The 13,230-nt window shown below is 41.4% G+C and overlaps 1 protein-coding gene across 4 annotated transcripts in view; it reads right to left on the bottom strand.

Annotated features, from left to right (window-relative positions):
- Positions 1 to 7,441, bottom strand: part of Wdr63 (WD repeat domain 63) — a 62,760-nt gene extending 55,319 nt beyond the window's left edge. Inside the window, exons 1-2 of one of the 4 annotated variants that reach the window (XM_010636708.3) lie at positions 7,278 to 7,441; positions 444 to 592 (exon numbers count right to left, since the gene is read on the bottom strand). The gene's annotated coding sequence lies outside the window, so the exon portion shown is untranslated. Of the gene's footprint in view, positions 1 to 443; positions 593 to 1,120; positions 1,142 to 7,277 lie in introns of those variants that run through there. The other 3 variants (XM_010636707.3, XM_010636709.3, XM_010636711.3) reach the window with 3 other exon arrangements.
- Between the last annotated feature and the right edge of the window lie 5,789 nt (positions 7,442 to 13,230).

Below are 13,230 nucleotides of genomic sequence, written 5' to 3'. Positions count from 1 at the left end.
TATATTTTCTCTCAGGGCTAGGGATTTAGCTCAGTGGTTCTGGCGCCTGCTTCTCAAGCACAAGGACCTGAGTTCGATCCCTGGTACCAAAAAAAGAAGAAATATTTTTCTCTTCAGGGTTTTCTCCCATGTATGTTTGCAAATGGTGACCTTGACGGTTCACAGTTGCAGAGAGCTTTCCCTAGGTCGGGCACAGCTCTAAAGGCACTTTGCATGTATTCATAGTTTAATCTGAACCGCAGTTTTGTTTACTACTATCTTTGAACACCAAGGCCCAGGTGACGTTGCCGAGGGGCACAGAGAGTCTTGCGCCCAGCCGGGGGTCCACACTTTTAACCCTTGCCCCTCCTTGCCTGTCCTTCAAATTCAGGGAAACCTCCTGGGTTTCTTCACAAAGGAAACTATTTAAAACCATGGACTTTGTCTAGACAGAGGCAACTTACGATTTCATAAGCATCGCGCGACTCCGACCATTTAGAAATTTCCGCTTTAAAAACACTCCGCAAAACGTGGCTCTCTCAATTTTCCCGACTGCGTTCTCCACCCCACTTCCGGTTCTCAGCGTGCGTTCGGATATCAGCCCCAATCCTGTCTTTGGACAATTCCTTATCAGTGCACTCCTCTCCATTTTCTATTCTAGGTGCATTTTGCTTAAAAGACACAGAAACACTCTGAACACTGCCGAGCCTCACCCCCACCCCACGCTCACACACAAGTGTGCACGAAAGCCACCACCGTCCCTGTTCATGCCACGTACACTCATCGGCCAGAATGTATCAGAGACTATCCCAGTGTTAAGACTACAGCAGTGAACAAAATAGGCAAAAACAGCGCTTGTCCCGATAAAGCGGACATTTGGGGGGAGGGGGTGCACAGACAATGAAAAAACAAAGGAGCAAAATAATGAGCATTTAGATGCGGTAGTTGCTAAGCAAGGGAATAAAGTAGGAAGAGGAGAGGGATTGTAGGTAATGATTTTATCCTGAATGACAGAAGTGTTACAAATAACAGGACAAAAGCCTCAGAGAACGGAGAATCCAGAAATGCAGACCTCTGAGGAAGGCCAAATGTTTCTGGGCAGAGGGAACTATATGTATAAAGTGTCGGGGTAAAAATGTACCTGGCACATTTAGTAAAACAGCCAGCAGTCAGGATTGCTGGAGCAGAGCAAGTGACAGGAAGACTAGAAATGAAGGTAGTCCGAGAGGCGATCGGGACGTATCAGTCAGCTTTGTTGCAGTAAGAAATGGTCCCCAAATCTCAGTCTCATACAACATTTGTTTCTTCTCACGTATGTATTATGGTTACAGATGAGTTGTGGCAAGTCCTCTTATTCCAGAGCTGAGGCTGAAGGAGCAACCCTGTCTTGACATACGCTACTTTCATGGCAGAGAAAAGAGCAAGACACTTAAAGGAACCACACGATGCTTGCTAAATCTTGTCCTTGCACTGGTCCACTGTTCCTTCATCTCACATTCTGTTGGCCCACAATGTCATATAGTCAATCCCACGATGGGGGAAGAACACTGCCTTCATGGCAGCAAGTGGGAATGGATGACTTTCTTACACAGGAGTAATAGCCGAGAATAACGTAGTTATGAACAATTGTACAATACATCGGAAGGTTGTGTAGAAGAACTTTGGCTTTCGCTCCTAATGATGCGGGGAGTTATTGGATGGCTTTGAGCTGAGGAGCTGCTTTACACAACCTGACTCAGGATGTGTATGTGTATGTGTTTCTGTGTGTGTGTTTGTGCTTTACTGGGGGTAAACCCATGGCTCACACTGAACTAAATCAATTCCTCATCTCTTTTTAATTTTTTATTTTGAGACAAGGTCTCACTAAGTTGTGTAGGTAGGCCTCAAACTTGCAACTCTCCTGCCTTGGAAGCCTGTGTAGCTGATGCACATATTAATGATCCACAGGTACACTGTGTTGAGAAAAGTCTGCAGCGAGAAAAGGAATGAAGCAAGGAATCCAAGGAAGAGCCATCCCAAAACCTGTAGGAGAGATGATGGCATACTAGGTCAGGAAGGGCCAGCGGATGGGAAAAGTGCCTGGAGCTGGGCGTGGCGGTGCATGTCCATAGCCCTCACTATTCACAGACTGAGGCAGGAGGATTGCTTGAGACTAGGAGTTCAGAGACACCCTGGACAGTGAGGCTCCATCTCTTAAACTATGGCTGGACTCTAGGAACAGAGCTAATAGAATTCGTTGCTGAGTTGGATGTAGGGACTGACAGGAAGAGATCCAGAACAACTTTGGAGAATTTCACCTAAGGGATGGAAAGCATGGGGTTACTATAAATTGAGCTGCGGCCCTATGAGAAAAGCACATTCAGAAGGAAAACTCAGGAGTTCAATTGGGGGCCTGTGAAGTTAGAGTCTGTGAACTGTGAAGACAGGAATTACATTTTCACTTTCACAGACATAACCGCTGTAAGTGGCACAGTGGACATACTAAAAACTTGTTTTCCTAAAGTTGAACTAATGAGTGCCTAGTTTTTATTCCCTTCTGTCATTCTTGGTGAATTTCCAATCTGAACAAAAGGCCTTTTGCCTATTGGCCTGAGAAACTGTCTTCACCATCAGTGCAAGTGGGAGTAGGTCCTTCTCGGGGACTATTCGCTAGCGTCCCCTTCTTCCCCTCTTCCAGTTATAAGGGTGCCTTTGATGTCATTGGCCTCACCTAGATAATCCAGGACAATATCCTTATTTATCATCAGCTGATTAGTGACTTTAATTCCAGATGCAATCTTGATCCTCTTTGCAATGGATGGCAACAGATTCACAGGTTCCAGCAATCGAGAGGTGCTACCTTACTATTAAGCTTGAGTATGTATCAGTTTAACACAGTCACCCCCCAAAATACACAAGGTCAGTGTAAGTCCATTTCTTTTCAAATGCAGCTAGTAAATGATCTGTGGGTAATCTGATTGAATTTACTATTTTGAGGGAGATACAAAGTCAAAGTTTTAGCAGTAAATTAGGTTACAAAATTGAAACCAGCATTACAAATGCATTATCAGAACAGCTCATTTACAATTTTCATAAACACTAATTAACTTCTCTGTCTAAGAGAAGGCTAGTAATTACAGACTAGTAATCAAGAGCAAAGGAGGACTAGGTTGGTCTGCAGGATTTTAAAGGTCCTAAGCCTTCTTAATTAAACAGCATGGTATCTTAGTTGCTAGGCCCCATAAACAGAAGTTTCATTTGCTGAGGGTAGACTAGTTAAGGAGGTCTCAATGGAAAAGAAAATTATTACTTTGAAAGTAGCTACCCTAAGGCTGGGCGTGGTGGCACATGCCTGTGATCCCAGCACTCGGGAGGCTGAGGCAGGAGGATTGCTGTGAGTTCAAGACCAGCCTGGGCTACATAGTGAGTTTCAGGTCAGTCTCGACTACATAGTGAGACCCTGTCTCAAAAAAAAAGCAGAAAGAAAAAAGAAAGTAGTTACCTTGAATTGCATTTGTATTTTAGGAAAAATTTCATAGTTTATTATAGCAATTGTATATAAAAATCCTGTTACTATTATGTCTAGAAAATAAATCACTTTCAATTGGGAATATCAAATAAAGTGAATAATGTAGTCTGCATAATTTCAATAAGTACATTTTTCAAGGCTTATTTTTAATGCAGATTTTTCTTTTTAGATGCAAATGTCAAATAAAAGAAAATGTTTTCAAATCGTACTAGGCTTTTAAAAGTCTTTTTAAGAACATTAATTAATTGTATATTCTGCAGAGAACATTATATATTTTTAAATTTTTATTTTTCCATTGAATTATCAAAAGATTATGAAAAATTTTCAATATTAGATACTATTTTATTAACATCACTGTGAAATGCTCACGTTTTTCCTGTTCTCAACTAAAATCATTTTGTACTTAATAAGAGTAAGAACACATATTTCATCTACTTCTAAACAGTTATGTTCAGTGGCTTTGTGCTATGATTGGTTTTTTTAAAGCAACAGAGCTGAAATCAGCTCTAATCCGATTTCTAAACAAATTGTTGAAGACAATGCTTAGAAATGTGTGAGCATTTCATTAAAATATTTTTGATATTGAAATCACATATCTTTATAAATTGACCCATTCCAGAATATCTTTCTTGCTATCAATGCACAAAGGTCATATTTTCTACCATCTATGTTAACAAATGTGACTTTGTGTATCAGTGTTTAGTAGAAAAATGGATATAACACGAGATATATACAAGAATTTACAAGATTGGCTTACAGTGGCCGCCCGCAGAGTCAGATGAGGAAGAGTGCAGCAGGTCTGTCCGCACACTGGAGACCGAAGGACTCAGTCCAAGGTCTGGAGCTCACTGCAGTGTGCTGCGCGAGTCTGTGGTGGAGTCTCCTCCAGAGGGCTGAGGAGTCTGTGCTGGAATCCAGCAGACGATGTCCAAGGTGAGGGTGAAGCCTGGCGCTTCTCTGAAGAAACAGAAGCAGATCTGTCCTTCTTCATTTCCTCTTTATACCATCTCTGTGGTGTGGAATTACTGAGCCAATTTAGTCGAGCTTCTCTTACTCGAGTTGAAACAATTAATCAACGATCACACTTTAGAGGCCGACAAATGTGGGTATCGATTCGTCTTTCACAGAGAATTTCAGAATCTGTGAAGTCCTCTACTGGCTCTGCGGAACACAGTTCAGAGCAGCCTGTGACCTGGGTCCAGGTTAACTCTCCAGTCTTGACTGTGACTAACCTTCTTATGATATTGCTAATATTTAGGGGAACAGCTACGCAGCCGGAGGAGTAAGCAATGCGAACTGTAACTGACATCCACAATCATTTAAGGGGTTAATCTCCCCTTTTCACCTTGCCATGCACTCAGCCTCTGGCACGCTGCCATTTGCTGTAATGTGTGCGTGTGGCCTGCTTCCAGCCATGAGATTCTGATCCTGAAAAGCTCTGTAGCAATGGCACCTTCTCTTCACCGAGGATCTTTTTTAGGAAGCATTTACTCGCAAGTCTTCCTCCATTAGCTGACTTTGTCAAAGTGGTTATCATTCTTTTCTTATTCTAAAGTACTTACAACCTCACCACACTTCCCTCCTATTTTTTTTTTTAAGAAAACCAATATTTAGAATTAAAGGTAAAGCTAACACCTTGGGTATCTAGTAAACAGTCTTCCAGAATTTATGCTTCTTGGCAAATCTTCACGAAGACCCTGATTAGTCTTCAGGTTCTCCACGGCCCTTTAAGCGTTTTCTGAGAAGTGTGAAATATCCACCCCTCAGAAATAACCAACCATTCCTACAGTGTTTCCTACTAGTCTACCTGCTGTTGTTTCTCCCGTCTTTATCTACCCCACTTGTTTCCAAGGTCGGATAGTTACTCATTTATGCAGATACTCTAACACTCTTCCCTTTGAAATGTCTCCTGAAGTTACAGCCTTCCTCTCCCGTAGCTTCCTCTAGTCCAGGCCTCCAGCACGTCCTTCTAGACCAGAGCTCCTAATCCACTGGTGGTATGAATCCCCATGGTAGATGGGTAAAGCCCATGCATTCAATAAAAATATAAGATCAGAACAGAGTATACTGAAATACAGGTATTAAAATATTTTAAATCTACAATGTATTAATTCATGTGCTTCTTTATTATCAACACATGGAATAATAAGATCTAGAGGTAGTTCTAATAACTACCCTAATTTAAATGTATTGATGAACATAAATAATATATCTGCAATGTTTGTAATTTAATTTGAAAAGAGCTTTGTAAGCAGCTCATAGATCCTGCTAATGCTTCTGTGGCTTGTTATCCAATGTATATATTTCATTTAGCTGTTAGTGAAAATAAAAAATGTATACATATTTTTTAAATTCACAGATTCCACTATCACTTAACTGGCCTCCTTGCCTGTGTGCTCACTGAAACCATCACAGTCTGCCTGCAAATGCAAATCTTATTAAGTCACTTACTAATGTGATGACTTTTGGGGGGCAACACTAATAATTAAACCCAGGTTCTTCATACTGACCTATGCTGACAGTCCTTTTAAAATTTTTTATTTTGACAGGGTCTCAATACATTGCTAAATTGCCCAAGCTGCTCAAACTAGCAATCCTCCTGCATCAGCCTCCCAGAGTGCTGGGATTACAGGTGTAGGTCACCAAGCCAGTGTCTGTATAATGACTTTAGTGAGTCCTTATTGCCCATAGCAGTGTACTCTTCCAGTACTATAAAAATGGAGTTCATTTAAAATGCAAATATCCTGAACACTTTTCTGATTCTGCAGGTCTACCTGAGCTTGGGACCCTGCATTTTAAAAAGCATTACAAGCCAGTCTTGGACTGGTGTTATGCAGAACAGACTTTGGGGGAGAGGGTAGAATTCAAACTTGGAAGCCCAGCCTCCAACACCCTCCCCAGTCAGCCGCATCCCACCTGCCTTTCCGGTTCTGGTCCAGCCTCATCAGGTTAGCATTCATACTGAGATGGTTCCAGTATTTGCCCCTTCCCCCCGGAGAACACCCTTCCCTTCAGCATTGCTCTTCCACTCCTCCTGTTTGTGTCCTACGTGAGTTTCTCTGCTTAAATTTTACTCAGCCTTGGAGGCTGAACTCTAAGGTGACCTCCTAGGAGCCTCCTTGTCTGTCGCAGTCTGAAACAATGTCGTTCTCTCCAACACATTCTCATCACACTGTGTGTAGTAATTTATGCCGAGCCTCTGTGAAGACCGAGGGCCTCAAGGGCAGAACTGCCCGGAAGATTGCTGTGAATTCATTCAGCATTCAGCACACACAAACAGATAGGTTGGACTGATCAGCAATTTGACACGAAGTAAACTAATCATCAGAAGAATTAGATAAGATACTTTCAAAGCATTTACGTTCCCTATTCATCTTTCTGTTTGTCTTCTAGCCCTTTCTCAACAGTTCTGAAGTCGTCTTTCTGCTTCATCCCACATTAATCTTTTTTGATTACTGCACATCGATGAATAACCAGGATCTTGTCATTTTCATATTCATTCATTCGTGCTTTATTGAGCTCCCACTATGTGAGAGTCACTGAAGATGTAAACCTGTAAACAAGGTAATGCCGTCCTCAAAGTTTTTAGACTGTCGTTAACTGATTTCGCGTTGTTATTTTTGTCTCCCTAGGTAGACTAGAAGCAGTTTGAAAGCAGAGGAAATCTTATTTATTTATTTTTGTGGTCTTTTTAGCAACTAGCATATTCTAGAAAGTTTCCCAACACCCTGGAAAGAGTGAATAAAACACTTTTTCGCACTCCTCCTTTCCCTTTCAGAGCTGGCCTTACCTGATACAGTATTACTAAAAGTGAAGGGGAAGAAGCCTCCGCAGTATTCTGGAGAAAAGTTCCTTTGAGATCTGGAGATGGGACTTGGACTCAGAAAAACAAATCCCAACAGCACAAACTCCTCTCCTGGGAGTTGCTAGGACGCACTGGTTGCTAAGAGAAAAGAGGCAGGGCCTCTGCTGAGATTGACAAAGCATTTCCCCAATGCAGTGTTCGCTTCCTAATAGTCTCTTTTAGAAGAGGCCATGATTGGTCATTGTGATGTGACGTCACGCAACGGAAACCGTGAGAAGTCTTCATTGACCTATTGACAAGGAAAGAGTTTAGCAAATTAGGTATACAAAAGTAGTGATCTAGCCTGTTTTCATGTCTGACCCTTTTGGTCCATAATCCGCACCCCCTACCATTTTATCCGAAGGAGAATCCTGCCTTGTGGTCTCTAGAAGTCCCGGTTGAAACCTGTAAGGGTAGTTGTCCCTCCGACTCGCGGCGGCAAGCTGGAGCCTCCTAGGAATCCGCACTTAAATTCCGGGGTGCAGAGGAAATTGGGTTCCTTTGCTGGGTGGGCGTCCCAGAACTGCTAATGTGTTGTATTTTCCTCTGGCCGGAGTAACTTGTGTAGAGAGCTCGACTCAAGCTGCAAGTGTGCATCTCGGGGAAAAGTCGGAATCCCTGAGTAACTCCACGGATCATTTTATCTATGATTATGGGTCCCAGGGGACTCACAGCGAGAAACTAATCTCTGAACATTTTCCCTCCTTTCTTTTAAAAAATAATTATAGCTGCCTCGTTTGTAACCTTGGAGAATTTAATAAAGTAATGCAATTGTCTGCTGTAATTGGTCTAAATTAACCTCTCACATCAGTTTAAATGAAATATTTAATTTTAAAAGACATAAATTTATGACATATCAGACAGTCTTAAATGAAGACTAAAATGTTATGTAGATCATGTAGATACTTTCAAATTCCTGAAGTTTGTGTTTACAAAACCAAAATATGTTTTATTCTAGAGATCATGAAAAAGAAAAGCTGCCTAGGAAGAAGTCTTATCTAAATGTTATAACACTCTATTCCTGGGCTCTTCACTCCATCTGGCACGGAGAGATTTGTTTTCCTCTAATCTCAGTCTGAGATTCCTGACGGTACCTTCTCTATTCCCCCTAGCCTCAAGCATCACCTCTAAAGACAGCTGGACTTTCATGCTCAGAGTCTCAGCCTAAGTCATCTCTTAAGCTGCAGACGTGAATTTCCACAAACTGTTGGTTATTTCTTACTACCCATTCAATTCCGGTCCTGGTGCTGAATAGTTACTACATAAAAATATTGAATGAATCAGTGAATAGAGGAATTATCATGCCACGAATACCACAGCTTAGTGGAATCAAAGTCAAATCGTTATGTTTCAGATATTTTTCAACTATCTTTCAAAAAGATTTTTTTCCCTTTATTTCCTTAGATAGCAGCATTACTATCAGCTAGCAAAACTAGAAATGAGTCATCCCCGACTCCTCTTTTAATGCTCACAGTCAACATATTACTAAATCTTATCATTTGTCTTTGCTAAGTATCTAGTAATACATCTCCTCTTAGCCATCCTCTGTCTTTCCCTCTATCAGATATGTTTCATCTCTCACCTAGAGAGCCCTTTGTCCTATTTTCTCCCCTTTAATTTATTTGCTAAGTTGCTATGGAGGCTTCTAAATCCAAGATTCAACCCAGGCATTACCCTGCTTAAATGTCCTCAATCTGGCATATAAAACCCTGTGCAAACAGTTATGAACGATACCTGAACGATATCTAGAAGATGATAAGTTATTTTTGTGACCTCATTTCCGATCTCTCTTCCTAGGGTAACCCGCTTAGTCCAGTACTTATCAACTGAAGGCCTGGAACAGCTGAAGGGCCTGAAACTTCAGGGGCATGGGTTGGTAGCAGACTGATGGTGACAGGAATTACAGCATGAAATAGATTTTTGCAACCAAAGTCTACTTTGTTTTATATAAGGAATCAGGAGGTTATTGAACTATGCTGCACAATCTATTCATGTTTATTATAATTTTTAAAATGCAGAAAATCACTACTGACATAAAAACTGACATAAAAATAAATGAACACACACACACACACACACAAAGATCAGGTGACTGTGACCTGCTCATCCCTTGGTTTTCCATAACCCCTAACATACAGCTGTTCAGGCCTAGAAGTTTGTGGGTTCCAGGTTGAGACCAGAGCTCTGGTTATAAAAGGGCTCCTGATAGCTCCCCAATATGCCATCCCTACTGACACCTGTACATCTGCTCAGCCTGCTGCCTCTACCTGCACCTTACGCTGTGAGGCCTTTCTTCATCTTTGTTATTTTATAAACTACTCTTTATTATCAAGACTCAAGTGCACATATATTATCAAGACTTAAGTATCATCTCTGGAAAGCCAGACACGTACCCACTAGCATTAGTCACTCTTCCATTTTTCCATCAGAGTCAGGATTATATTGTGTGGCAGTAGCTTGTTTACTAGGGTGTGTCCCCTTATAAATTTTAGGGCTAGAACAGATTCTTATTACATCTCCAATAACAGCATCTGATATACTTAACAAAATGTATGTTTAAATATTGGGTTGACTATTATTGAAACGAAGCCTAAAAGGAGATAACAAAAGCTTCTTTGTAATCTTCCAAAGAATTTATTTTTCCTAAAAAAATTCATAATCCTTTGCAGTCAGATTTAAGGAAGTAAGGGTTTGAACCTTGTGATTTGGAGGAGACACTGAGCCCTTCTGTCATCTTTTCTTTAAGAGATACCCAAAGGGAATGTACTTTTGGAGGAATAAGTCACAACACCAAAAAAGTCATAAATTAAATGGTGTTTAGTCATCTCTTCATGATACAAATTCATAATTGACTGATCATCCATTCTTTTGTGGGAGTCATCAGAAGTGAAACATCATCATGTGGTTATAGGGAATGCTGGCTTAAATTTGCCTGAAACTGAAAATATTTAACAATGTGTTTTAGTTTAATTGGTTGAGTGAAGAGGTAATGAGTCAAGAAGTCACATCTAAAATACTTCTCTGATTATTTAAGGACATTGTGATAAACTTCTGATTGGGTTTAGAGATAATCTGATAAATTAGGCACAGATAGGATATGGATATATATGTGGATATAGTTCACAAATTAGGGATGACCTTGAATAGGAATCATTATACCATCTTGTTGGCTTCATCAGTATGATTGGGAGGGATGAAAGGAAGGAAGTATCCTTGTTTGATACATAAACTGTTAGAATTACTACATATTTTCTAAAATTCTTGGAAATTATCACCGCCTAGTGCATCAGGAACTGAAGAGGATCCCAGATAAATACAGTATTCAGCTTCAGAAATGAGAAAAGCCTGACCTGGGAACAAAGTTTTAGCTGCTAAAGAAAAGGACCAGTTGTGACAATCCTAGGGAAAAAAAAAGATCTCAATGAAAAATTGGAAAATGTGTAACACTAAAGTGAAAAGAAAGGCAATCTTCAAGGGCCTGAGTTCAATTCCTGGTTCCACACACACAGGGGATCTTTCTACTTCTGCAGAGAATGGCTTGCATCTGCTAGGGATTGAGGAGGATACAGGCTGTACTTGGCTCTAGAATTGCTAGCCCTTCCCGCAAGGGAAGACAGGGGCCTACAACTGAGCTACAGGCTCAGCAGGGGATGTCTCTGAGCAGACGAAGAAAGGATTGTGGCCATGTGGTAGCAGAGTGGACTTCTAAGAGTACAGGTGTGTCTCTGCTGCCCGCCCCCAGAGGAGTAGGTGGTGGGAGAGCCGTGGTATGGGTACTTGCCACTTCCAGAGCCCGGGGAGTACCAGTCCTACAGCCTTAATGGTTTTTACCCATAGGCAAAGTAACAATAACTGCATTTAAATTAAGGAAATTGTATTGAAGCCTAAACTTGTCACTTTCTGAATAAGTGGGATCCAAGTATTAACTTTGCCATATTTCAGATTTGTATCTGCAAAATTCGGGATAAAGATGCTTTCCTCAGAGCAAGCCAGACACAGGGTGGGAGACAGCACATGGCTGCCACAGGAACAACAGTCCAAAGGCACAAACGCCATGGTAGTGAACTGCACGTAGCTCCAGCTCCCACAGAGAGCTTTTTTACCTACGAGGAGACAGGAGAATTGATTGTTCTCTCAACCAAGTAGGCAGCCTCAGATGTGAAATAAAATCCATTTGGAATATCTTTGTGTGTGAGGGTGCAAGTCTTCAGGTTCAAGCAAAAGGCAATAAATACTGTGCTCAGGAGGGAGTGGCGGGTGTGATGGAGGGGTGTGAGGGGACGGAAAAGGAGATGTCAATGAGATCGTGGAGAGATCACACAGCTGACAGGAATTCATTGAGGTGAAGAGGTGTCCACTACACACTGTTAAGTAACACAGCAGGTCACAAAACAGTATATGTATTTCTAAAGTTTCAAAATTGTATTAATAGATCGAGGTGTCAAGAAATTGTCCAGAATGGTGTTGACTTAACTGCTTTAATTTGAGATGTTGAGTACATTTTCCTTTTCGTATGAGAGTATTTCTGACTGGTGCTATTACAAAATGTTTCTAAGTGGTGGAACTGCGGTAAGTATGTGAGCTGATGGATAGGCCAGTCGGCTTGATTGCAGTAATCATTTCAGTGTGTACATGTCAAAACACGATGCTGAATACCTTCAATGTACATGGTTTTATTTGTAATTATATCAATTTAAAAAAAGAAAAGAGAGCCAGGGAGTTTGATCCCTGGTACAAAAAGAAAGAAAAAAAAAAAAGAAAAGAAAAAGAAACTTCCCAGAGAGTCTGTGGAGCAGGAACAGAAGAGGAATTCTGAGGTCCCGGCAGTGGTTCTGCCAGGGAGAAACCAAATCCTGGTTAAGATTTCAGTGCTCCAGCTGAGGGGCAGGGTTACTGATTGTTTCGTTTGCCTTGCTCTGCACAGCTTTGCAGGACACTAGAATTATACCTTTTCAAATAATTTTTTTACATCTTGTTTCTCATGGAATCTTGGTTTAAAAATATTTGCACTAAAGTATTACCTTAAGGGAAAAGACAATGCTTCTATTTCTGAGGTTAAATTATATTTTTCAAATTGCATCTAAGAATTGAGTGCACCAGTTATATCCTTTGGGTATTTATCTTGTCTATAACACGAGACTCAATAAACAGCATAAAATTCTTGTACCCCACTGCAACAAAAGATAATTTCATTTATAAATTGTCCGTGAAAACTGATCCAGTATTTGAAAAATAAAAGCTTTTGTAAAGGGTGTGATAATTCTTGATATAATTTTTGGAAAACCCTCTTAGGGAATTTCACTGAATTTTATAAACTTGTCCTGAGCCAAAAATAAAAAAATGGATACATTAAAACAAATCAAAATGAGTGTAATTAAAATTAACCAAAGTTCCTGATGCATTCACGACAAGGGATAGGCTGAGGTTTAATTTTTAAAAAGAATTCGTGAAAGAAAAAAAAAAGGTTCTGGCGCAAAGTCCACCATGGGCGTTCTACTTCTGTTCACGTTGCTTCCAAGAGCCTTCTAGGGCTTTTCTGTCCCTGCGCCCAGGATCAAGGAATCTAATGGACAATGCGGTCACTTCATGGAACTTGGCCGGGAACGAAGACCGGGGAGGGCAGGAGTCCCGGCTTGGTGTCGTGCACTCTGATTTCACCTGGTGTGCAAACATCAGAATGGCTGGCCTAGGCGGGGGCCGAGCTCCGGCGCGTGCGAAGAGCTGCGCACCGGGCATCGCGTTTAAGCCGCGCTCACCCGGAGGAACGCGCGGGGGCGGGTGCTCGGGCCCCTTTGGAGCCGGAAACCACGCGCTGGCCGCTCAGCTGAGGGCAGCTCTGCAGCAAACGCAGCAACCCGAGCAAGTTGTTTACTGAGACCCGAGGGCGGGGCGGGGGGGG

The sequence above is a fragment of the Fukomys damarensis genome, unplaced genomic scaffold, assembly GCF_012274545.1.
Source record: "Fukomys damarensis isolate Sample0158 unplaced genomic scaffold, DMR_v1.0_HiC HiC_scaffold_33, whole genome shotgun sequence".
Classification (NCBI taxonomy): domain Eukaryota; kingdom Metazoa; phylum Chordata; class Mammalia; order Rodentia; family Bathyergidae; genus Fukomys; species Fukomys damarensis.
This window is presented reverse-complemented; position numbering and strand designations above follow the sequence as displayed.